Source organism: Tympanuchus pallidicinctus, unplaced genomic scaffold (assembly GCF_026119805.1).
Source record: "Tympanuchus pallidicinctus isolate F22 unplaced genomic scaffold, pur_lepc_1.0 scaffold31, whole genome shotgun sequence".
NCBI classification, from domain to species: domain Eukaryota; kingdom Metazoa; phylum Chordata; class Aves; order Galliformes; family Phasianidae; genus Tympanuchus; species Tympanuchus pallidicinctus.
Window position 1 is genome coordinate 7,901,782 of NW_026294749.1, and position 23,268 is coordinate 7,925,049.

Here is a 23,268-nt window from a genome sequence, read left to right on the forward strand (position 1 = left end):
CTCCAATTCAGGAAAGCTAATATATGTATTTTCTTTAGCAAAACTCAAAGTTGATATAAAATTAAATGACTTCATAAAAAGGGTCCTCAAGACAAACATCAAATACTACGAGATTCACAGTGAAGTCTTAGGATTCTGCAGCATAAAAGGAGAGGTATTTGCAAAAGGCTCCCCAGAGAGTGATGTGTGAAGGGAGTGGAGCCTCTGGAGGACCACCAGAATAGTTAGGTCAAGCCTCTCCTCTGGATCACCTTGCTCGCCATCAGAGCTGCTTCCTCTAGCATCTATAGAAAAATCTGTGATCTCACTAGGCTGAGGTTAGCTTTTGTGAGTAGCTCTTTCAGTGCCACATGAAGAGAGGCTTTTAATGTAAGGAGCTGCACTTCTAATCCCACGTAAGTGCCAATTTCCAAAGACACGGCGGCTGTAACTCTGTCCTGAATTAGACGCAGTGAGCTGGCCTGCTAGAGAGGTAGTGTTTGTGTGTGCAAATATCAGTACTGAGTGGCTGCTGCTGGATACCGCCTTGGATTTGGGGGTTGGTTGGTAAACAGCTTTGTGACAGCCCGTTTGATATTCTGTGATGCTAATAGCTTGAAAGAGCACTCGGTAGGTAGAGAACCGCTGTGCGAAATTAGTCAGGCACCAATCTGCTCACAGCACTGTGCTCATAGTGGGCTGCAAACTTGAGCCAGACGGTTTGTGAGCTCTCCTGTAGGCATCCAGACAAGCCTGTTCCGAGATGACATTTGCTTCTCCACAGATATGTCACGGATCATTTTTCACAGCCCTGTTGAAGTGGCTTATTTATTATCATCTGTTCTGGTGTTACATCCTGGACATGGGAGAACTGTTTACTGTATCACGGTGCCAGGAATTCCTTGTTACTGTGCAATCTGACTCCAGGATAGTGCGCAGGATGAGGCCAGTGCTTTCCTCAAGGCTGACTCTGCTGAAGTTGCAAATGACGAGGCGAATCTGAGGTGTTACAGCAGAAGTTGGCTGTTTGGCACATAAGTGACCTCTAAGTGAAGAGCTACCACATTCATCACTATTCCACTTGCCCTAGCTGTAGAGCTCAAATCCAAAATTGAAGTCATCGGAACAAATTGGTCTTGCATTTCAGCAATCCTGTTGTTAGCCCACACTTTGCAAGAGCAGTGGTTCTCAGCTGTCCTCTGCAGGTCCTGTGAAGCTGTGCTGCCTTAAAAGGTGAACGTTGTAAGGCACTGGGGTAGACCACTGTGAATTCAGAAAGCTGACAGTGATCCATGAACAAAATGGTAGGGAATTACTGCCACTGCTGCTCCAGAGCATGAAGTTTCCAGTGTTACTAAGTTAATCTATTTCAGGAATGGCAGCAGAAGCCAGATGCTGTGTTTTTACTGAATCATTTTTACAGTTGTATCTCTTTACTCTGTATCAAAATAACTTTCACAGTGAGTGAATGTTGTAAAACCACATTTTCAAGAGAGTCACTCACCTTCTCTGAGTCTGCTCTTCTGATTGGATTTGTGTTGCTATGCTAGAATAATATTTCCCCAGATCTGTATCAGTATGTATGATCAATTAAATTAATGGCTAAAATCTGTCATCCAAGATGACTCTCTGTTGTTATTAGGAGGGAATCAGATCGATTTTCGTTGGAACCAGGCTAGTGCAAAATGTCAATTATCACGGGGAAAGCATCCTGCTGTATATGCTGCAGAAAATGAAGCTGAGTCCACTTATGATCAGCGTATATAGCTTTCAAAGTGCCCAGCGTACTTCTGTTTCTAATTGTTTTTGTTATCTGTACCAGAGTAGCACTGGGAAGCTCCAAACTGTGGCGTGGCCCCATTGTGTCTTGCACAAACACTCGCTTCCAATTGAAAGAGTCTGATTGAAACAGGAGATAAAAGCAGTCTTTTCTCCAGTCTTACTGGAGGTAGGAGGTAGGACAGATGGATCGCCTGACATTGCATAGAGGGGAACTAATGCTTCTAGTGCTGACAGTTGCAGCCATTTCACCTTTCTGCTTCCCCTTCTGGGCCCAATATCACCCAGTTTAGGAATGGGCAACAGCAGAGGCTTTCCTGGCAGAGCAGTCAGTGGTGAGGTAAGAGCAAGAATTCCTTTAGCAAGCTAGAATAAGTTATCTGGGTCTTAAAGCAATGAAGTGACATAAAGTATTAAAAAATAGTCTGAAGATAACTATCAAAGGAAGTGTTGTCACTTAGTGAGTACATTGCTTTGCCAGCTAGTCTGAGTCCAAATACTATCATTGTTAGCAATTATTTTTTAAGAAACTGTAGCATAAATGGGACATTTTTGGAAGATGTTGGGACTTTGTTTTTCTGAAAGAAAATGGAGCCTTGTTACTAAGCTAGAGCTTGAAAAGTGGCTAGAAAGAAAACTAAAACAAATGAATCTGATATAATCCAACAGAATACAAAAGTAAACATAAAACAATGATAGAAAAAGTGAACCCAGATTTACATTTCCTTTATTATAGTTTAGCAGCCATAAGTAGCAAAGGAAAGTCATTTTGCTTATTTTGTGGAGTTTGTTGGATTAGCAGCGTCCTCTGAGAATACTGTACCTCAGGCAACGGAGTACAGGATTTTCCAAAACGTGTTTAAATATTCTTATTTCTAGAGCATGACTAAAACAGGGAAATTATAACACACAGTGCTCCACGTTCTAGCATAATGTTTTAATTTGCTGAGCGCAAGTGAGGAGTTGTTCAGAAATCTGATCTCTGCTGTCCCCATCCTTTCTCATAGACATGCCTGGTTACCTGATTGAGAACTGCTGTGGGTAGGTGGTGTGTATGTGTCAGTGTTGGTCAGTCAGGGGCTTTGCATTAGCCTTTGCTGTCACTGAAGGTAGCTGCTCTGGGTTTATAGCCAGCAATGTTGGCCTCTCTGTTGTTAACAGAGCTGAAATGTGTTTATTCTGTTAGGCATACTTCCTAATGAAAAAAAGTCATTACGCATTAGAACAAACTGTATTAATTATTAATCTCCCTTCCACATGATGTGACCAATCTTTTATGAACTCGTGGTCTATTGTAACCTAATTTGATTGGGGGCTGGTATGTATTAAGAGTCTGTGAAGTTCTCAGAAGGAAGTGCCTGAGTAGGAGTGAGAAACTGCTGAGGTTTGCAGGCTGCAGAATCCAGAACCTGGTCCTTGTTAGACACCAGAGTTTCTAGGCTGAAACGAAACCCTGAGACAGGTGCTGGTAGGATCTGCTGCTCATGAAGCTCCTTCTCTGTAAGGAAGAGAAAAAGCACTTATTACTCCAGACAGACTGTTTCTGCTCAGGGCTGTAAATTATTTTGTATTTTTGAAGTAGATACTGCTTTGTCTGAGGGAGAAAGCCTAGGACTTTCATTTGTACGCTGCAGCACTACAGTCCTTGGGGCATCAATGCCAATATTAAAAGCCTACTGTCTACATTCCCTGCTTTCCCTCTGCTTCTTTCCATCCCCCTGTCCCAGTTGCATCATTCTTTCTTCCCATAAGCTCCAGCCCTCATCACCCATCCAGCCTCTTCCATTCAGCCGGTCTTGTTTTCTGCCAGGTTTGCAGGTTGAATCAGCTCACAGATGGAAGCAGACAACTCCCTGCTCCTCAGTTTCATGGAAGCAGACCCCAGTCGCTGTCTTGGTAGGAGATTGGGTGCTGTGGGGACCCTCCACTGGCCTACAGCCACCTTCTGGGAATGGGAAGCAGAAACAAGCCATTGGGTGTGTAAGAGGGCCTGACTCTGCAGCTGTGTCTCCTGCTCAGTTTGAAAAGCTTGCTACCGAGCAAAAGTAACAGCAGTACTTTCATCCCTTCCTGCTTTTCTTTCAATTGTTAGAGTGCTGTATTGTAGAGAGCAAGCTGAAAACCGAGTTGGCAGAAAATCCTCAGCTCCTCCCCAGCTTCCAAAACGTTACAGGCACTACCTACGGTACTGACAACATTGGCTGTGCTGCCATCAGGAAAAAAAGCAGTAAGAGATGCAGCAAAAGCAAACTGGGTTACTGTGTGCTTTGTGGCCCACAGCCAAAAAAGCATCTCAGCACTGGTTATAAGATGCTGAATTAAGTAACAGTGTTGTCTGCTGTGACCCTGAAGTGGTTCTCATTTCATTACACAAAACCCAAATGTGTACATTTTGATGTTTGTGTACATGGTCTCGGCAAAACAGAAAACATTTTGTTTAAACCTGTTACTTGCAGATACGATAGTTTTAAGTCATTTCGTTTGTGCAGTAAATCGCAATACCTTTCTCTTACATTCAGGGAGCAATATACTGCTTGTGGCTAATTTTAACATCTCTGTGTTCCTGTGCACAGGAAACTAAAAGATTCTGCTTTCTTGGCAGGAAACAGAGTTCAAATCCTATTAAATTTAAGTCAGTATGCTGATTTCTTTTGCAATGAGAGAAAACAATTGTACAAAGTTCACACCTAATGCATAGGGAAAGATTATCTGTTAAAGGGTCTGACTAGCTGAGGGACTGTGGTCTCATTTTCCAAAGGAACTGAATTTCCTGCATGGCCAGCAAAGTGTGGACGTCTTAAAGGGAGATCTTGTAAGATAGAGCTCATAGAAGCTTAGGATGAGTCTAGAGCTGCTACTAAACCCTTCAGCTTCCTGCACAGGGGTTACCAAAACTGTCAGCCAGAGCTGCAGCCCTACCTTCCTGCAAGCTCTTGGACAAGATACAGTGACAGAGTCGAGCCCAGCCACCACATCCGGAGCTCACGCAGCTTGTCTTTTGTCTTTTTCTGACATTAGTTTTGAGCAAGATTGTTCTCACAGTCCTGCCTCAAGCTCGTGCTTACTTCATAGGGCAGGGAAGTGTCACAAATTAATATTGATGGAATGGGGGTGGGGGAGTACAAATTCTCATGTCGTATCTGTTTGCTCTGGCACTGTGTTATTTGACTTTATTTTCCCTGTTTCTATTTTGCAAAGATACTTTCTGTCCTTTGACTCTCTGCTTTTCTAGTTAGTCCACCTTTGCTAAATATCCATATTAATTCAATCAACAAGTAGACCATTAAATAAGGAATCCTGCAGTTTGGATACAAAACTCTGATTCATACAGGAAGTGTTCTTTTCTTTGTTTTAATGAAAACAGGCTCAGCAGCTCACAGACAAAAAAAAAAAAAAAAATTCCAACCAAAAAAAAAAAACCCACACATGGAAAATGTGTGCAATCTGTTTGTGCTTCAGCCTTGAGGAAAATGTTTATGTTGTGCCATGGCTAATACAAATTAAATTATTGTTAAATTCCCAAATGATTTTTTTTGTTGTTGTTTCAAAGCAGGATAGGCCCATGCCCTTTTTTATTTGTAGAACCAAGCAGAAAACAGAAAATGGCCTTACTGAAATGATTTGTTGCTTTGGTTTACAACCATGAAAGGGAATGGCATTTCCAGGGCCGTATGTGTCCCTCGCTGTGGGTAGCACACATTTCTATGGTTAGGATGTAAGATTGTTCCTAGAAAAAATGTCTTCTAGCACTAAACAGTCAGGCTTTTATGTCCTGAAAGTGGCTAATGTGTGCCTACAATGAACTTAACTCTTCCAAAAGCAGATAATCATAAGCATACTTCATTACATTTCCACAGAACCTCCTGCTCTCTTTTCCTTAAAGCTTCTGAAATTTACATCAAATTTATGAATGAGCAGAATGTGAATGGTACACAGCTTAGCATAAGGACAGTTTGTCTGTACTGCTTTGAAAGCCACCAGTCTTAAAAGATTGGCACTTTTCAGATGTAAAATATTGACAGACATTTAAGCGTTTATGCCCTACTTTTCCCCCTTTTCGTTTGTGGATCTCAGATTCAATTATGCTTCTTATGTAAAGTTGCTTTTTAAATCCAGAAGTTCAATTTATCTGAGCACCATTTATCTGAGCTGTCTGGTTTCTTTTCAGGAAGGACGGGTACATTTCCAAAGTGCTGTTTTTGTCTTCTTTGTAACTACTGGATTCACCTGAGGCTTTGGAAGCAATTTTTTTTTATACCAGTTTTAATATAAAAGAATGGAGGAAATCCCATAATCAAGAACAGAATAATCTAGCCTCCTTATTTTTCCTACCTCTGCTGTCCATCTGCACTGTTGATAGTATGGAAAATTAAAATACCCTTATTTTAAAAAGGGATATAGAAACCAAGCTGAAAGTCCAGGTGGCTTTTAGATAACTTAAAGAATTGAAAAATCCACAAAGAACTCCTGCTTTGTACAAGGAGACCCATCCCTGCCTGCAAGCCCAACAGGGAAAACAAGTAACCTAAAAAGGTTAATAATAATAAGTTAACCTGAAAAGGTGTGTGTGCTATAAACTTTACTTGTGGAACTGTTTTCTGTTTCGGTTTGTTTGGTTTTGTTCATTACCTGACTCTCTTTCTTGCTCTTCAGGCACACACAATCAAAATTTCCTTTTCAGTAATGATGCTGAAATTTTCCACTGGTCACTGGTGATCTTAAGAAAAATTAGTTACTCAAATATTTGTTTCATGGGAAATCAGTGCATTAAACTTTTGGGGTTTCAATTAGTGTTTGGGAAATATGTCCTGTAGTTATTGGGATATATATATATATATATATATTTAATTTCATTATGAAAAAAAAGTAGTAACTCTCGAGCACGCAGGATTTTATGAGATAATAACTTGAGAAATTAACTTAATCTTCATTGCAATGAGGAGAAGTTTAAAAGCAGTAAGTAAGGGATGAGCATACAGATTAAGCAACTCCAGGGAAAATATGGAAGGATTACAGTTATAGCTCTATATTAGCTACTGTACATATGGAACTAAGAAACAGACTGCAAAGCACGTGGGCTAGTGAATCCAGTCCTTGATTCTGACCTGCACTTCTCAAAACAATGTACTCTTTGTCTTAGAAAAACCTCTGCCTCTGCAAGTTGTACTGGAATATGTTTCCTTACTTGCAAAGCTGAAACCATACATTATATTCAGGATTTTCTGTATTTTTTAATTTCATTCCAGTTTTCTAGAAGTTTCAAACTTGCCTTTATGCTTTATGTGTTTATTAAGAAATGTATTGAAAGTAGCCTTTCACCAGCATGTCATCTCTCTTTAACATTTCTCACTTTAACTTTTAAGAACACTTCATTATTCTTGACTCTTGCTGGATATGATTCTTGTTAGCTTTTTTTGTTGTTGTTTTTTTGTGTTTTTTTTTTTTTCTGGACCCAGAGAGTCTTTTATAAAATGAGAGGGAAGTTGTTTTGTTTTCTTCTCTCTTTCCCTGTCTATTCCCTCCCTTGGAATTCGGGTAGCAGAACCAAGATTTTTGTCTCTATAATAATATATTGTCAACAATGACAAGAGGTGTAATTACCTTCATAATCAGATTATATCATGAATCACAATCTCTCAAATGTTTAATTCCATTGGCTGTGAGTCCAGACAGCTACCCAGAACTGCCAAGTACACCAGTGTTTGCAGGTCTGTTATTTGTTTCCATAAACTCAAGTACAAGTTGTAAAAAAATTTGGGTCTCCTGTTCAGGTTTTAAATAACCATCTTTCTGTAGCAAAGATTCAGTTGCTCTAAAATCATCACATCTGCACGTATCAGCCATGGATTTCAATGGGGAAGGATCTTTATTTTTTTTTAATTTGGTATGTGTTACATTCTTTCTGTGTGCAAAGCTGAAAGTACTGCCGCTTAGAAGCCAAGGGAGCATGAGAGAACACAGTACTGGATTTGTCTGGACCAGACTGGGTGCACTGGATAAAGCCTAATGAATTAAACAGGCTTTTGAAAAATCACTGGTATTTTAAATAGCACCTTTGGACTTATTCAATTGCTCCAGAGACTTAAAATGGTGTAGTAGGTAACTGTCAGGGACTTCGGGTTAAGAATAAGGGTCACGTCTTGGTGCCATGGAAATGAACAACAGAAGTCCCACGGATCTCAGGAAGGGGCTGTAATTTAACCCAGCATTCCACTTTTTCCTCTTGCCAAAGCAGACACTAAAACACAAAGTGATTGCTGGAGAGAGCAAAGGAGAAGCGAGAATTTTCCATGCAAACAGACATTAATCAAACAAGCCATTTTATTAAGAAAGACATAATAAAGAGGGCTTACTCACAGTTAAGGGAATTTTTATGTCCCAGAGTTTGTCCAGCTTTGCCAGATGCCAAGTTGAAAACAAGGCAGGAGGAAGAAGACGACCATAGAAAGAAATATCTTGCCTACTCTTGAGACTGTGCGGAGAATCAAGCATCTCAAGTTCATGAAATAGTTTTAAAGTACACATCCAAAGGGAAACATCAGAAAGAAGTCCAGAACTGTAACAAAAGCATAAGTGAACTCAGATCAGTAGGAAGTTTGCTGTGATTCTGACAAGGTTTAATTTGCCAAAATCGTGTTTGTACTGCAGTAGATTCCCTATATCCCCACAGTGCAGATGTCTTCAGGAGCAGGAGGAATGCTCCTCCCATTCCAGTTTCCTAGAAATGGATGAAAGCTTAGAGATTTCTAAATGCAGCATTATTTTTTTTCCCACCAGCAGACCTATTTCTCAATTGGCATTTTTCATTTCCCTTTCTATGTTAAAGTCTTTTACAATTCCTTGCCACTGGGGGCAATCTAATACAGATATTGATGCGACCAGCACTTGCTCTTTACAACCAGAGTCCTGAGGAGTTCATTATAGTTTCACTATTTGACTTTTAAAAGAGAAAAAGATAGAAATAAAAAAGAAATTATACGGGAAGATCAGATTAAAAAAAAAAAATGCATCCACTCTGTTTCACTAGAAAATGAGAAGATATTTATCTCTGAGTAAGAAGGAAAGATGATAGTAACTTTAAGATTTAAATTGATCCAAGTATATGATGCTAAGGATCCTAAATGGTTTCAAATTGCGGAAGATTATCTTGTAATTTGTATATATTGCTTCTGTAGGCTGCTGAGGAAGCTAATTGCGATACATCCTGTGGTTAAGTTATCATCTTTCTCAATGACTGAAGATCATAATTTTATCTTTAGGTGAGTTTAATGCTACCCGTCTGTTATGTTCATTTGTATGCTGGAGCAGTGCTGACAAGCCTCCTGTTGTTCCATGTAGCATTTGTGTCAGCCAACCAGGTTAGTGGAAGATTCACTTCTATGAAATTACAACACAGGAAACAAGCTCAGTCCCCAGAGAGCAGCTTTCCTTTTTTCTGAGCGCGGCCGGTGAATAGCAGCTGTGGCTGGAAACAGGCTCTCAGGCTGTGTTCACATAGGTCCTGACTGACCTGGCTGCTCATCTGCAAATAACAAAGTGTGTGATATCAAAGCAGATGGAGATGAGAGATACCGTCACTGGGGAAAACTGGCTGTTGTGTTGAACAGCGTTCACCTGGCTGCGTGATGGCTGCATGATAAGAGCAGCCTACGCAGGACAGCAGCTGAGAAAATGGGAGAGCTGAACCACTCCTTTTGCCCTCACCTCAACAGCACAAGCACTGACCACGGGAGGAAGAATTGCGCACATCGGCTTTGTTCCAGTGTTGTATTTTATTCTTTATCTAGCACAGTAGATACAGACCAGATCAGAGAGGCTGCCAGGGAAACTTGAGCAGAAAGGTAAATGAAACACTGGAAGGTTTTCTTAGGTCTCCAATGATCTTTGATACAGTAGCGTGAAAAAGGGGGGCCCTGTGGAAGACTGCACCAATTCTGGACATGTTGTGTCCAGCTGGATGGCTGGGGAACTGTGGTAGAGGACAGTAGGTTCTTGTGCTGCTGTATCCTCTTTTTCTTTTCAAGTGCTGTCATAGCTCTTCTATAGCATAAATTTGGATCTTCTGCATGTGAGACTCTTTTCTTAGCTTGCTAAAGTGAAAAGTGCATGGGGAATGACAAGAGGAAGATGTGTGTAACTGTAAAGCAAGGGCAGGAGCAAATGAATTCCAGCTATATTAAAAAGATATGTAGGCTCAAGAAAAAAAAGAAGAAAGAAAGAAAGAAAGAGAGAGAATAATAATCTAGGTGTTTGTGTTGTTGTTTTGGTTTTCTTTTTTGTGCTCACACTTAAATGTTTTATTTCTGCCTAGGCCAAATGAGACAAGGTAATCTTGGTAATTCTGGCGATAGGAAGAATACTCTATAAAGAGTGAAGTCTGGGGGGAAAAAAAAGGTGGGATAAAAAGAAGAAAATAGCTTAGCAGCATTGTGTGCAGAATCAACTTATAGTTGAAGTGAAATTGTCCCCCCCCTTTCAATCTGAGTACAGCATCCAAAAATGTTTGGGTTAGTTTGGATTTAGGCCTAATTTTGGGAGACAACCTGGAGTTTCGTCCAATCTGAAGTTTGTCATTATTCATGCTAATTAAAGAATAGATGTCAGGACTTGTTTCTATTCAGCAACAGAAGATGAGGTGAAGGAAACTCTTCTCATTGCTCATTTTGAAGTCAGTAATTAGATCTGATGTCAACATGCTTGAGTAAGCATTGTATTTAGGGACTAGGGCAGGAACATTGCTGGGCATCAGATTGTAGTGATTGGGATGGATAAGAAGCAGTTTCCAGTGGAAGGTGGCCAAACATTTTGGGCTGCTGGGTGATGAGGTGTGGGCTGGAGAGAGATGTGAGATGAGACGGGAAACAACTAAGAAGTGCTAATTCTTGGTATGGTTTCTGGCTAGGCATGGCGCCGCTGCTGGACAGTCTGTTGATGAGAGTTGTGAACCATCTTGGGAGTAAAAATGTCGGGTAGAAAACTGTCCACACATTTCTTAGCCTCTCAAAAAGTTTAGGTTTTGTGTGAATGTTGGTTGGTTGTAGATGTCAGCAACAATTCTTGCCTTTTGAAAGTTGAGATTTAAGACTGTCATATTCTGAAAATGCTCTCTCTGCTAAATAACCTTTAAAAATAACTAACCTTTACAAATGCATATGTGCTAACATCTGTGTGAAAGGCAACTTCCCACACTGACCAGCCCTCCATCTGGCTGCAGGCAGTTTGGGAGAAGTATGAGAGACTGTCAGCCCTCATGGATGGGGTTCAGCTAATGTATGTGGGTGACCCTGACAGAGGTACATTAGTTTGGCTAAAAGTTTGGAAGCTACCTCTGCAGTCGGAGTGTCAAAGTGAATCCTGTAAAATGGTGTTATCTATAAAAATAGAAACGAGCTATTTCTTAGCGCTGTTCTAGCAGTGTTCAAATCCTGGACTGGTTGAAATAGCTGGAGACAGAGTTTAGACTGGTTCAATAGGCCAGCTGAGGCCATGAGTGCCAATTCTGTTCAGCCTACCATGCTGAGCAGTGTTTTTCCTAAACACGCAACAGTGTGGATGCCCTGAGAAGCGAGTGGAAGCAATTGTGTTGATTAAAGTGAAGAATCCAAGCATTTATTCGATGAGGTTTGTTGCTTCAGTCTTCACTGGCAGCCAGGATTCTCACATCCCTGAACCTGAACTCCATGTGGGATCTGGGGGAGCAAACTCCCCCCTGCCACTGTAACGGCAGAGCAAGTCTGAGACTGACTCGTGAGACTGAATGTGCATAAGTCCGTGCGACCAGATGACGTGCATCCAAGGGTCCTAAGGGAGCTGGCTGGTGTGGTTGCTGAGCTGCTCTCCATCATATTTGAGAATTCATGACTGTCAGGCAAAATCCCCAGGGACTGGACAAAGGGAAACACTCCCATTTAAAAGAAAGGAAGAAGAAGGACCTGGGAAACTACAGGCTGGTGCACCTCACCTCTGTGCCTGGGAAGGGCATGGAACAAATGCTCTTGGAAGGCACATTAAAGCACATGAGGGATGAGCAGGTGATTCAGGACAGTCAACAAGGCTTTACCAAGGGAATGTCACCAGTCTGTGATGGAGTAACTGCATTGGTGGACAAAGGGAAAGTAACTGATGTTATCTACCAGGATTCTGCAAGGCCTCTGACATGGTCCCCACCGTATTGTTATCTCTGAATTGGAGAGATATGGATTTGAAGAGTGGACTATTCAGTGGACAAGGAATTGTTTGGAAGGTTGCAGCCAGAGGGTTGTGGTCAATGGCTCTACGTCCTGATGGAGGCCGGAAATGAGCAATTTCCCCTAGGCGTTCGTCTCAGGACCGGTACTCTTTAATACATTTATCAAGCACATAGATGATGGGATTGAATGCACCCTCAGCAGGTTTGCTGATGACACCAAGCTGAGTGGTGTGGTTGATACCACACAAGGAAGGGATTCCTTCCAGAGGGACCTTGATAAACTCAAAAGATGGGCCCTTGTAAACCTAATGAGGTTCAACAACGCAAAGTGCAAGGCTTTGCACTTGGGTCAGGGTAATCCCAGATATGTATACAAACTGGGAGAAGAACTACTTGAGAGCAGCCCTGCTGAGAAGGATTTGGGGGTCCTTATTGATGAAAAACTGAAAATGAGCCAGCAATGTGTGCTTGTAGCCTGGAAGGCCAACAGTATCCTGGGCTGCATCAGAAAAGGGGTGGCCAGCAGGGACAGGGAGGGGATTGTCTCCTCTTTTCTGCCCTTGTGAAGCCCCATCTGAAGTACTGCGTTCAAGTCTGGAGCCTCCAATACAGGAGAGATGTGGAGCTTTTGTGAAAGGGTCCAAACCAAAGTAGGGCCACAAAGATAATCAGAGGGCTGGAGTGCTCTCCTATGAAGACAGGCAGAAGGAACTGGGCTTGTTCAGCCTGGACAAGTGAAGGCTGCAGGAAGACCTCATTGTGACCTTCCAAAATTTAAAGACAGTTAATAAACTTGAGAGAAATCAACTTTTTACGCAGGTAGATAGTGGTTGGACAAGGGGGAAATGGTTTTAAAATAAGGAGGGGAGATTTAGATAAGGTGTCAGAAGTTTTTTCACTGAGAGAGTGGTGAGGTGCTGGAACAGGCTGCTTGGAGAGGTTGTGAATGCCCCGTTCCTGGAACTGTTCAAAGCCAGGTTGGATGGAGCCCTGCGCAGTCTGATGTAGCAGTTCGCAAACCTGCCTGTGGCTAGGGGGCTGGAACTTCATGATCCTCGTGGTCCTGCTTAACCCAAGCCATTCTATGATTACTCAACAGGAAACAAAATGGCCACTGTATCTCCATTCCAGTTTGTGACTGAGGCTTGCTGAGGCTTAGGTCTTGTCATACAATGAATTGGGGCAGCAGGAATTAGCAACTTTTCCATTTTAGAGTGAAAATACTTCTGCTATGGTCTTCTTGCTTATTCCTCTTAGTGAGGAGCATGTTATTAGCTGACCTTTTGGCTACAGTCTGCTGTGTAGGTTGTGACATGCCTTGGTGGTGGTTGGAGGGGAAAGAAGCAGTACGATATGTCTTTGACTTTACACCACATGTTTCGGAATGCTGTAGTTCACTCTCACATTTTATAAAATCAATTTCCATTCTGTTGTGGTATTTCACACATTCACATTCTGAATAAGTTAGAGAAAATTCTACAACTTACTAAAATAACTTTAATTTTCCCTATTACATGAAGAAGCCTATCCATACTTTATCTGTTACAGATGGAAAAACTACATATGGAGAAGTCAGATCTATTAATTAGTTTATAAGTACAAAGTCCCCTAAAGAGTGCCACAGATCCATGTGTTATTCTTAAGAGCTGTCTGAAGTACTTGCACTGAATAATTTATTTCAATTTAGCCCTGTTTCTGCTGTTAATTATCTAAGATCAGACTTTGCTTTTTGGGATTTCATTTTATCTTTTACAATTCAGTCCATTGCCTAAACTCACTGAAATGCTCTCTGAACATATTTCAGCTTAGCAAGGTAATCAAACCATCAACACTCATTGACTGTTCTATGTTGTCATTAAGGTGTGATAGGATGATAACTAACTTTGTTGTTTTTATTCCTTCAATCATTAAATTCTGAGAGAAAGAGGAAAGGGGGAGGAAAGTATGAGAACACCAAAATCAAACTTCATGGGAGCCCTGGACAGCATTTTTATTTCATCTTTGACTCTTTTGAGACCCTACCTAAGGACCTGACCCTGTTACGCTAGGAAATATCAGCCAACCAGCATCTTCCCAATGACATGGAAATCTTTTACCTTGAAGAAGGTTAGGATCAGCTATGTGGGACCAGAAAGCTCTGATCCCAAGTTCAGACTTGGTAACTTCTCTTTTCTGAGCTGAGCTGCTTTAGACTCCACTATGGGATACTTTCAGCAGGTAAGACAAGAAGGGTCATGGCAATAAGTTGGTAAAGAGTTGGGTTGACAGAGCTGAAGTAGAAAAGTGGCTGTAATCTGAAAAATGTATTTTTGGTTGTGGATAATTTTGTGTGAGGCTTTAGCTGGCCTATTTATAAAATAAAACCGGGAAAATATATGGTCTAGATAAGCTTCTGTACAGCAATGTGGCAAGGTAATGTTATGTGCATCCTCATTGATTTACTGTAAATTTTGTCTGCTAAATTTTAATCGTTCAACTTCTGTTGATAAAAAATGCTGTAGAAGCATTTTTGGGTGCATCTCCTATTGTGTGGTATAGTTGTGGTAGTATTTATGAAGCAACTATCCAGTAAAACTAAATTAAGCTCTATTACAATCTACGGCTTTTATCCACTGCATGTTTTATTCTTCCAGCATCACCCTGTTCTTGCCACTCCTATGTTTGGCAACGTACAAACTGTGTTGCACATGGTATTTGAGGGTGTAGGGCCAGATCTGGTGAGCATCTGCAGGCACTTAGGGACAGGCACTCAAGGGCAAAGCAGAGTGATTCATGGGATGGTCAAGAGCGATGGTTACAGCTTTAACTATCAGAAGACCTTTTGAAATCTGTGGTTTATCCAAAATACACAAGAAAAGCAAAAAGAACTGGAGAAAAATGTCCACTACTGTGTTCTACCCAGAGGGCCTCAAAGGAGAAGGAGACTTTCCAAGAATTAGATAGAGAATCTGAAGCAGTGCTGGACTTTGAACCCAGCTCTTCCGGTATATTGCTACAAATGCAGAGCACATAAATTATTTTGGAGAATGAATGAGGAAAAAGGGTCAACAATAAAATTCAAGGTAATTCACAGCAGTGTGAAAAAAGATTTGCAGATGTATCCTCTTGGTCATTGCTCTCTGTCAGTAGTATGTTTTGCATTTGCAACTCTGTAATAAATGGAAGATTTAAGTAGCTGTATGTGATGCATTAGTTTATTTAGGTAACTCCCTCTGGTACTATTCTTGTAGTTGTGCGTTTTTATATTCTAGTAAGTCAGCAAAATTCTATGTGTTGCCGAACAACTTGAATGTAAGCAAATAAGCATTGTGTGGAGCCCCAGTTCTTTTGATTAGGTCAGGCTTTCAAAAAGGTTTTCTGTATGTCTTCGTATCTCTTACTGGATGTTATGGCCCTGATTTGGCACTGAGACTTCGGGGCTGCTGCCAGTCCTTGTACACAAAGGCTGCATTGATACACTTGTGATAAGGACTCAGTGAAAGATAAGGGTTATGCTTTGGCCCAGTGGCTTGACCTTGTTCTCGCTGAGGCAACAGCAAGACTCTTACTGATTTCAGAGAGAATGGGACTGTAATACATTTTCATTCTAAAGTGCTCTGTGCAGGCAGATGGGAGGGACTGCTTGTGGTGATGCCGATTGCAGTTTGTTGATATACAGGTGCCTGTTCTTGTGAGAATCAGTCCTACTTTTGGCACGGCAGCTTTATGTATCCGTGTTTTATGTGTGAATGCAATGTTTGTCAGGCACTAGTTTGGCAGCTCTATGTGCACTGAGTGTCTGTCTTGGTGATGCTGAATTTGAGTTACGTTGCGATGCATGCCAGTGTATCAGAAGGCAGGTCTGAGACACTGGTGAGTGTTCACCAAGCCTGTTAATCCTCTCAGGCTGTAGCCACACAGTAGAGTTTGGTATTCTCATCACCTAAATTCCTAAATGTACTTCTAAGGCATATTCCCTTCTAACGCAAGCTGCCCAAACATCTGTGGCGAGACTAAAGAAAACATGGAGAAAAAGACCCGAAGATGAATATTTCAGCAGAAACGTGGGAAGGAATGCAATGTAGCTCACGCAAAACCTTCTGTAGTGTATGCCATAAATTAACACAATATAAATTTATACATATTTACACCACATAGACTAAAATATATAAATCCTCAATACTCAGCCTTCTGTGGTAGGTGTAAGCAAGCAGTCCATATGCTTAGCTGATTTCTGGGGAGCTCTAGGGAACAAAATGTGTCTTTGTAGAACTTATGATATTAAAGAGATTATAAACTAGGGTAATCAGTGCATTTCTCAAAATGGGCTGTCTTTTCTGCAGGCTGAAAACCAGTAGTGAACTCCTGATTTGCTATCTAAGGCTAAGGCTTTAATTCTTCAGCCAGGTGCTAAAATATAATATGTAACATTTATGTGCATGAATAGTCCTATGGATGTTGAAGGCCTAAAGATCAGTCCATCACTCTTTGGATTTTCCTGGCTTCAGGCTCTATGATTCTGTTTTCCTCTTGAATTTGTGTACTTTCATTACAAAATACAAGCTTGTAACATCTCATTAAGTAGCAGATGTTTCCCTTTTCACCATTTCACACTGACTATTCTAAACCTCTAACGTGCATCCCTCTTTTGTACAGCTGCACAGCAAAGAATTTGATCTCTAACATTTGTTCTGTTGCTGCTTCTTATAATAAGGACACTTGGTATATTTTTAATGCATGAGATTTGGGTCAAAATGTCAGGATTCTCTTCCCATCAGTACAATAGTTTTTAGGTATTAGTGGAATTGCATGATTCATGACCAATCTTTTTTTATTTTTTTATCTGAAAAGCTAGAAACACTTCCACTTCAGAGAGGTGCTAAGAGAAGGAAGGTGAAATGAAGAGGGAAAGAAAATGGAGGACTTCCTTATAAGCTTTATGATGAGTTGTTCTGCCGCATGTTGTTTGGTACAAGGATGATATTGTTTGTACCCTCTGATGTGGTGCCTGAACGAGGGTCCAGATAGCCTCTGTAGAGGGAAAGAAGCCCTTCCAAAGTGCAGTAGGATTTTCTTGTGCAGCAGGATCAGCACACCTTCTACTTCATTTCCCCAGCCATTCACAAATGGCTTCAGAAGTATCTCACCAGGCCCAGCACTTGCAAGCTGCACCACTGAGGTGTTGCACCACAAAGAGATGCTTAGCGTGGAAGTGTGTAAAGGGATGCTTAGCGTGTAAGGTATCAACACAGGGGGGTGCGGTCAAGGATCTGACATTAAACATCAAATGGGAACTGAGGTCTTAATATGTGCAAGGACCAGCAAAGTCTGCCCTTCTTGCACACCACAGCAGTGTAACCCTTGCAGGCATTCCAGAGTTTCTTCTCATCCTGATGGAGGGTAAGGGAGAAGGAGAAAAGGCAAAATCTTTGTTGAATGATGTAGGTGATATTGTGAGGAGCACCAGGCAGCTGGAAGCCAAGTATTGATTAAATGCAGGGTGCTGAGGGAGAGAAGAAACTCTCCATTCCCTCCATTGCAGAAGGTCAGCATACTGGAGAGAGTCATGAGCCCTGTTGGCTGCAGAGCACTAGCAGCCAGTGTCACTTCACATTAAAACTAATATAATTGGATTGCCCTGCACCATCACCTCACAAAATGTTTATTTTTTCTTTCTTTTTTGTCTATACCTAAGAACATGTTTATCCTCATTCCGTTACACAGAAACTGCTGGGCCATTTATTATGGCTGTCCACACAGGCTGAGATGGCAAAATGTACTCTTCCAGCCTGCAGGATTTTGTAACTCATTGGGATGAGGCTGGTGATACAGCGGAAGAGAAAAATCCTGGTTATACAGACCTCTGCTGTCTTCCCTGCTCTTGCTCATTAGCTCAGTAAAGCACAGAATGTTTCAGCAGGGCTTGGAGAACTGAAGCTTCCAGATGCTTCCTCCCTTTATCGTAGTTGAGAAAAGATGCAAACCATTTGTTGTTTCTTGAAATATATGAGCACAGAACCTTGACCTGGTCGTTTTAGTTTGTCTTGATGTTTTGTGGGACGTAAGTGCTTTACTGGGAAGGAATCAGCTGGAGGGCTCAGGATACAGTGCAGTCTGATCTTTTGTTCACTTTAGTTCATCGTATCTGGAAACTTATATTGGACCAACCTCATGTTATCTGAGCAGTTCCAGTGTGAAGTCATCAGCTTTTGATCTCTGGTGGAACTGCTGGCAAAGTTAGTCACAGACATGGGAGTTCTTTTGAGGCAGAGATTTTATCCTAGCCAGTTGGGCTAACAAGATATTTTAACATCAGTGCTTGAATAAGGTATCTCTTGTAACTCATTTTAGTCAGAGACTGACTACTAGATCAACTGAGAGTTTTTCTTGTACAAGTCACCTTAAGAATACAGCAGTAGGAGTGGATAAGTGTGATACACTGTCTAACTGAATGCATCCTCCTTGAAGGAAGGCAAAGAGCAACCACTGAATGCAAGAGAAGACTAATCTGGTGTGTCTTCTAAGTGTATTTATTTAGAAGGAAAAAGAAAAAAGGTGTTATCTTTGACGTTACTCCAGAAGTACTAACGGAGTCCCAGTAGAATGAATTTCATTCCCCCAGTGTTGGGATTGGGCTTCCAGCTGGCTAAATACTGAGATACTCAGTCTGAGTGTTCTTTCTGGAACAAAATCCCCTTGGAGTCATTCCCATCTGGCCCCTAAGGAGAATCCAACACACAAGCTCATTCCCATAAATGACCCAGCATTAAGCTCTAAAAGAAAAAACCCAGCAGAATTTAGAAACTGTCTCTCCATCTCCTTCCTCCTCTCTGCCACTTCTCATTCCATACCAAAACTTTGTCACCAGTGTTTCAGCATGATTTCTCTGTTACCTGTTAAGATTTGCTGTTCCCTCCTGAGCAAAACACACGAACAGCGTAAGTTTACACGGAATTTTTTATTTTTATTTTTATTTTTTACATTTTTCCTTCAGTTGAGTTCCTCCCCTTTGTTTTACTCTGTACAGTTATTACCGCGCGATTTAATTGCACTGCCCTTTTGTATCCATCGGTGGAGGCCACGCATGCTGGAAATGAAAGGCAGCATGCAGCCTTCTGAAATCTCTAATTGTGGTACTACAGGTGAGCTGCATAACAGATTACTGTAAATTTTATTCTAAAATTCTTTGCTGTTCAAATTGGACAACAGCAGGAGAGAGAACAAAAGCTATTTTCTACCTGATGTTCTTGGAAACCTGTTCCCAATTCTTTGTGGAGGACTGCTGTTTTATGTGAATATATTAAAATAGGGACATATGAATGACATTGATACTCTGCAGTGGAAATAGCTGTGCCTTTTGTATTCTCCTTCCCATTGCATGAGTTATGATAATCTGTTTCTTTCTCTAAATGGAAACCCTCCAGGGAAGTTTTGTGTACTCTAAATAGCATCTCTGTATGATCAGAGACTTGGCTTCATGTGCTTGTAATGCATAATAGATAAAGATATGAGAATGTAAATGCAAATTAAAGGTTATTCAGTCAAGGCAAGCCTTTTCAGTGGCAGGGGGGCATGTTATGGAAATGCCAAATAATAAAGTGTTACTCCTAAAATTTCTGGCAGATCTCCCTGGACTTTTTGTTTGTTTGTTTTCTTGCTTGTTTGTTTTTGCCAAAACTTTGTTATAGCTGTGAAGAGCAAATAGGATCTTTCTGATAAGTACTTATGTCTAAACCACCTACCTTCCTTGTATGTAAACTCAGCACATAAACACATTAACTTTTCTTTCTCTTTATTGCTTTGAATTTAATATAGCAAGTGATCTCAGTGCTGAAGATATTCTGCCAACAGAGATGAGTACAGACTTTAAAAGAATACTTACATCCTCAAAACAGTGCGTGAACATTAGTTGATCAAGCCCATTAACAGCACTAGGATACAAATAAGTAGCATTAAATCTGTTTTCTATACTCAATCTGATGGAGAAAACTGCCCCAGCTTAGCGTCTCAGCTTTGATCGTAGCAGGACCAGTGGCTTCTTAGTTGAGTGGGTATACTCGTCTTTTCTGTTTGTCAGAAGATGATCAGAGAATTGCCTTTGGATCGGGGTTGTCTACATAAAAAAATCTAATGTGCATGGTGCTCTGATGAAAGCTGGTAATACATTAGGCTGTGGACTAATTCTTTTTGTATGTGCTCTGACAATTCTCTTTTTACTGGCAAGAAGATGACCCAAAACTGACTCTCCTACAGAAGTATCTCTGTCATCTTATTGCTACTTCTATCTTTTTTTAAAAAAAGGAAGTTTTCTTTTTGTTTCTGCAGGCTGTATGACAGAAGCACCAATGACATACTCTCATTACAATATGTTCAGGGCCATATGATTATGGAGAAGTAATAGTCATCCCTTCTGGTAAAGTGAAAAATTTGGTACAGTTCTTCAAGAAACAAGTAATGGGGGAGAGGCTTGGTTGCTGTTGTCCTTAAACATTTATCTCCTGACCCAGCTGACGTTTCAGAGGGAAACAGTTGTTACAATAAGAAGCCATTTACTATTTCTGGATGAGAGGTTCTGTCTATAATAGAAAAATAAGTCCTTTTATGACCAATTGCAAGGGAACGTGGATCCATTCCTGCAGCAACAGTAGATGGAACCACTGTGTTTGACCCTGAGTACATGATACGTATTCAGGCAGGTAGTGAACTTGAAAGCATTGCCCACAGATACTGTGTGCCAAGTTTCTGTCATAAGATCCTCAGCCTGGAAAAATGCAAGTCCCAGAGTTATGAGTAACCATATATTTGCCTCTAAGTGCCCAATGGGCTGGCTGAAGAGAGGTATCTAAGTTGCCTTTATTTTTCTATGTCTTAAAACTTTAATGTTTGTAGTTTACTGAAATAGGATAGCCATTGCTAGCTGAAACTAGCTAGTGAGCTCAACATATATTTGAGCTCAACATTGGAATAGTAAAAGCTGTGTTCATTGGTGAATTTGCTATTTGCTGAATTCCCTTTCCTAATTCAAATCCCAGCTCACTTAATGGGTATTTTTTTGCATGATAATATTTTGCCTTCTGTCAAAGCAGTTTAGAAACGAAGGACAGAATCCAGGATGGCGGGTAAAGCTCTTTGTAGATACAGAACATATTGCCAACACATCTAGGAGTCCAAATTCTGCTTGCAGCCACAGTTCTTCCTGTCCTCTTTAAGAGTCCAGGACTTTCACAAATTAGAGAGGAATTTGCCAGTGAATGACCATCTCAGCCATCCCCTCTGAGGATACAACAGATTTAAGCACAGAAATGGTCTTAGAAAACCAAGAGCAGACAAATGAGTGCTAGCTGGATTTGCTGTTCAAAGTCTCAGATGAGGGTAAACAGGATAAGTTCCAGTTAAGAAGCTCTTTAGCCCCTGAACAGTCTTGAATGATGAAGTCAATTATGGAACAAGGCTTTATTCATGTGGATGTAATCACCTTGTTCTTATATCAGTTTTGAAAGTGGAACTTTAGTGTCTAGGTCTTGTTGTAAGTTTTCAAAAGAACCTACCACTCTAAGCTACTGCCAGTTTTTCTATTGTGTGCATATATGAAAATCTCATTTTGAATCTCGATAAGCTCTTGGCTTTACTAATGTCTCGAGACTGCGAGTTTCATAGCTTATTTATCATGGCACTGAATAAATAAAAAATCCTTTTGTTGTTGGTAAATTCACTGCCTTTCAGTTTCCTTGAGCATCAGCTTGGTTTGTATTGTTTGAGGAGATAAAGGGGAACACCTCACTTAACCTCTCAACATCATTCTGCACTCCCTTTTTAAGTAATTTTCATATGCCTGTAATAGTGTGTACCTTTTCAACGCTACGTTTTAAGAGAAAATAATACCATCTTTTAATATCCATATAATGAACTATTCCGTTACGTTCCACTGCTTAATAGCATTGTGGTTTTTCCACTGAAGGATGCCTGATTCGATCATTCTGACAAACTGCTGTTTTCTTGTAGCAAAATTGTTCAACATAGTGTTTTTACTGTTTTGTCAATAAGCAGAGGAAATAAAAACCTTATGGGATTTGAACGGGAACATTCACACTCCGTATGTGAGCAGCGTTTGGAGTGTGGTGGGGAAGCAGAGTATAGTATGCAACCTGTTTTTACTGAAGTGCATGCCAGCTAAGTGAGATTTTCTTCTCATTTGCTAGGATCTTACTTTGGGCCCATTTGCTCTCTTCTTTCTTTTGCAACCAATCCCAGTCATCTTCCTCCCCCCAGTATCTGATGTTAGCAGCTTTTTCCCTTATTTACTTATTTCTATGAGGAATTGCTAGTTTTGGACTAACTCTTTTTCTTTTAAAGCCTTCAGACTAACAGTGGAATCACAAGATGAAACCGTGCAGTATGTGCTGTAGCAAAATATTTCTGGGAAGAACTGCAGTGCCTTGGGGCATGGTCAGGCAACTGGGAGCTCAGAAGAAGGGAAGAAGTGGATCTCTGAGCAGAGAACTAGGACTCATTCTCAATTTAGGCCATGTCTACAACTAATCTTCAGTTTTTTGATGATGAATTAATGAATGGTATAAAAGCCTGGATTGAGTGGAAAACTTTTTGTTGTTTTTTTTTTTTCCTAATTGTATGAGGCAAAGATTGAATGCTGTAAATTTGAATTCAAGCAGAGCAGTCTTATATAATACCCGTTAAACTTGTGGAATACATTGCCACGAGTCACCTACAGATGCTTCTAAGGGAAAATTGCCCAGGGAGGTTGTGGATGCCCCATCCTTGGACGTGTTCAAGGCCAGGTTGGACGGGGTCCTGGGCAACCTGATCTGAATGTGGATGTTTGGTGGCCCTGCTAGGCAGGGGGGTTGGAACTACATGATCCTTGAGGTCCCTTCCAACCCGGGTGATTCTGTAATTCTGTGATTCTGTGTGAAAAAAAAAGCACCCAGAACTGCTTTAGATAAGACTTAAAATGTGTCAGAGGACAGTGAGCTGAAAGTGGAGGAAGTCCTTCACTGATCAGCTGCTGTTTGTGAGCTGACCACTTAGGTAGCGTTGTCTGCTGGTCTCTGGACGCTTGTTAGAAGCACCCTGAATTAAATGAATCTTATGCCAGTTCTCTGAAATTGTGTTGCAGTTCCTGTGCTTGCTACCAGTTGTGAGTTTAAATAGGTTCAAATTACGTTGGTTAGCCTGTTTTGATGTCTGTGTTGCCTATGTGGTGAATTGAACACATCTCAACCCACCTATTAAGGAATATGTTGATTAACTCCTGTTAAACACCTAAATATGGCTCCACAGTCAGACAGGTAGTGACAGCCAGTGGCCCTTTAGGACATAAATGG

General features: G+C 40.9%; 1 protein-coding gene and 1 long non-coding RNA gene across 2 annotated transcripts in view; one reads left to right on the plus strand and one right to left on the minus strand.

Moving 5' to 3' along the window:
* The first annotated feature begins 1,442 nt into the window (after window positions 1-1,442).
* The window catches only part of ATXN1 (ataxin 1), a 270,887-nt gene continuing 249,061 nt past the window's right edge, over window positions 1,443-23,268 (plus strand). Inside the window, exon 1 of the mRNA XM_052697780.1 lies at window positions 1,443-1,452. The gene's annotated coding sequence lies outside the window, so the exon portion shown is untranslated. The remainder of the gene's footprint in view (window positions 1,453-23,268) is intronic.
* Window positions 2,464-8,654, minus strand: LOC128087873 (uncharacterized). Its single transcript, XR_008210044.1, has 2 exons — window positions 8,116-8,654; window positions 2,464-3,256 (listed from the first exon to the last, which is right to left on the minus strand). It is a non-coding gene; the product is annotated as an uncharacterized LOC128087873 (long non-coding RNA).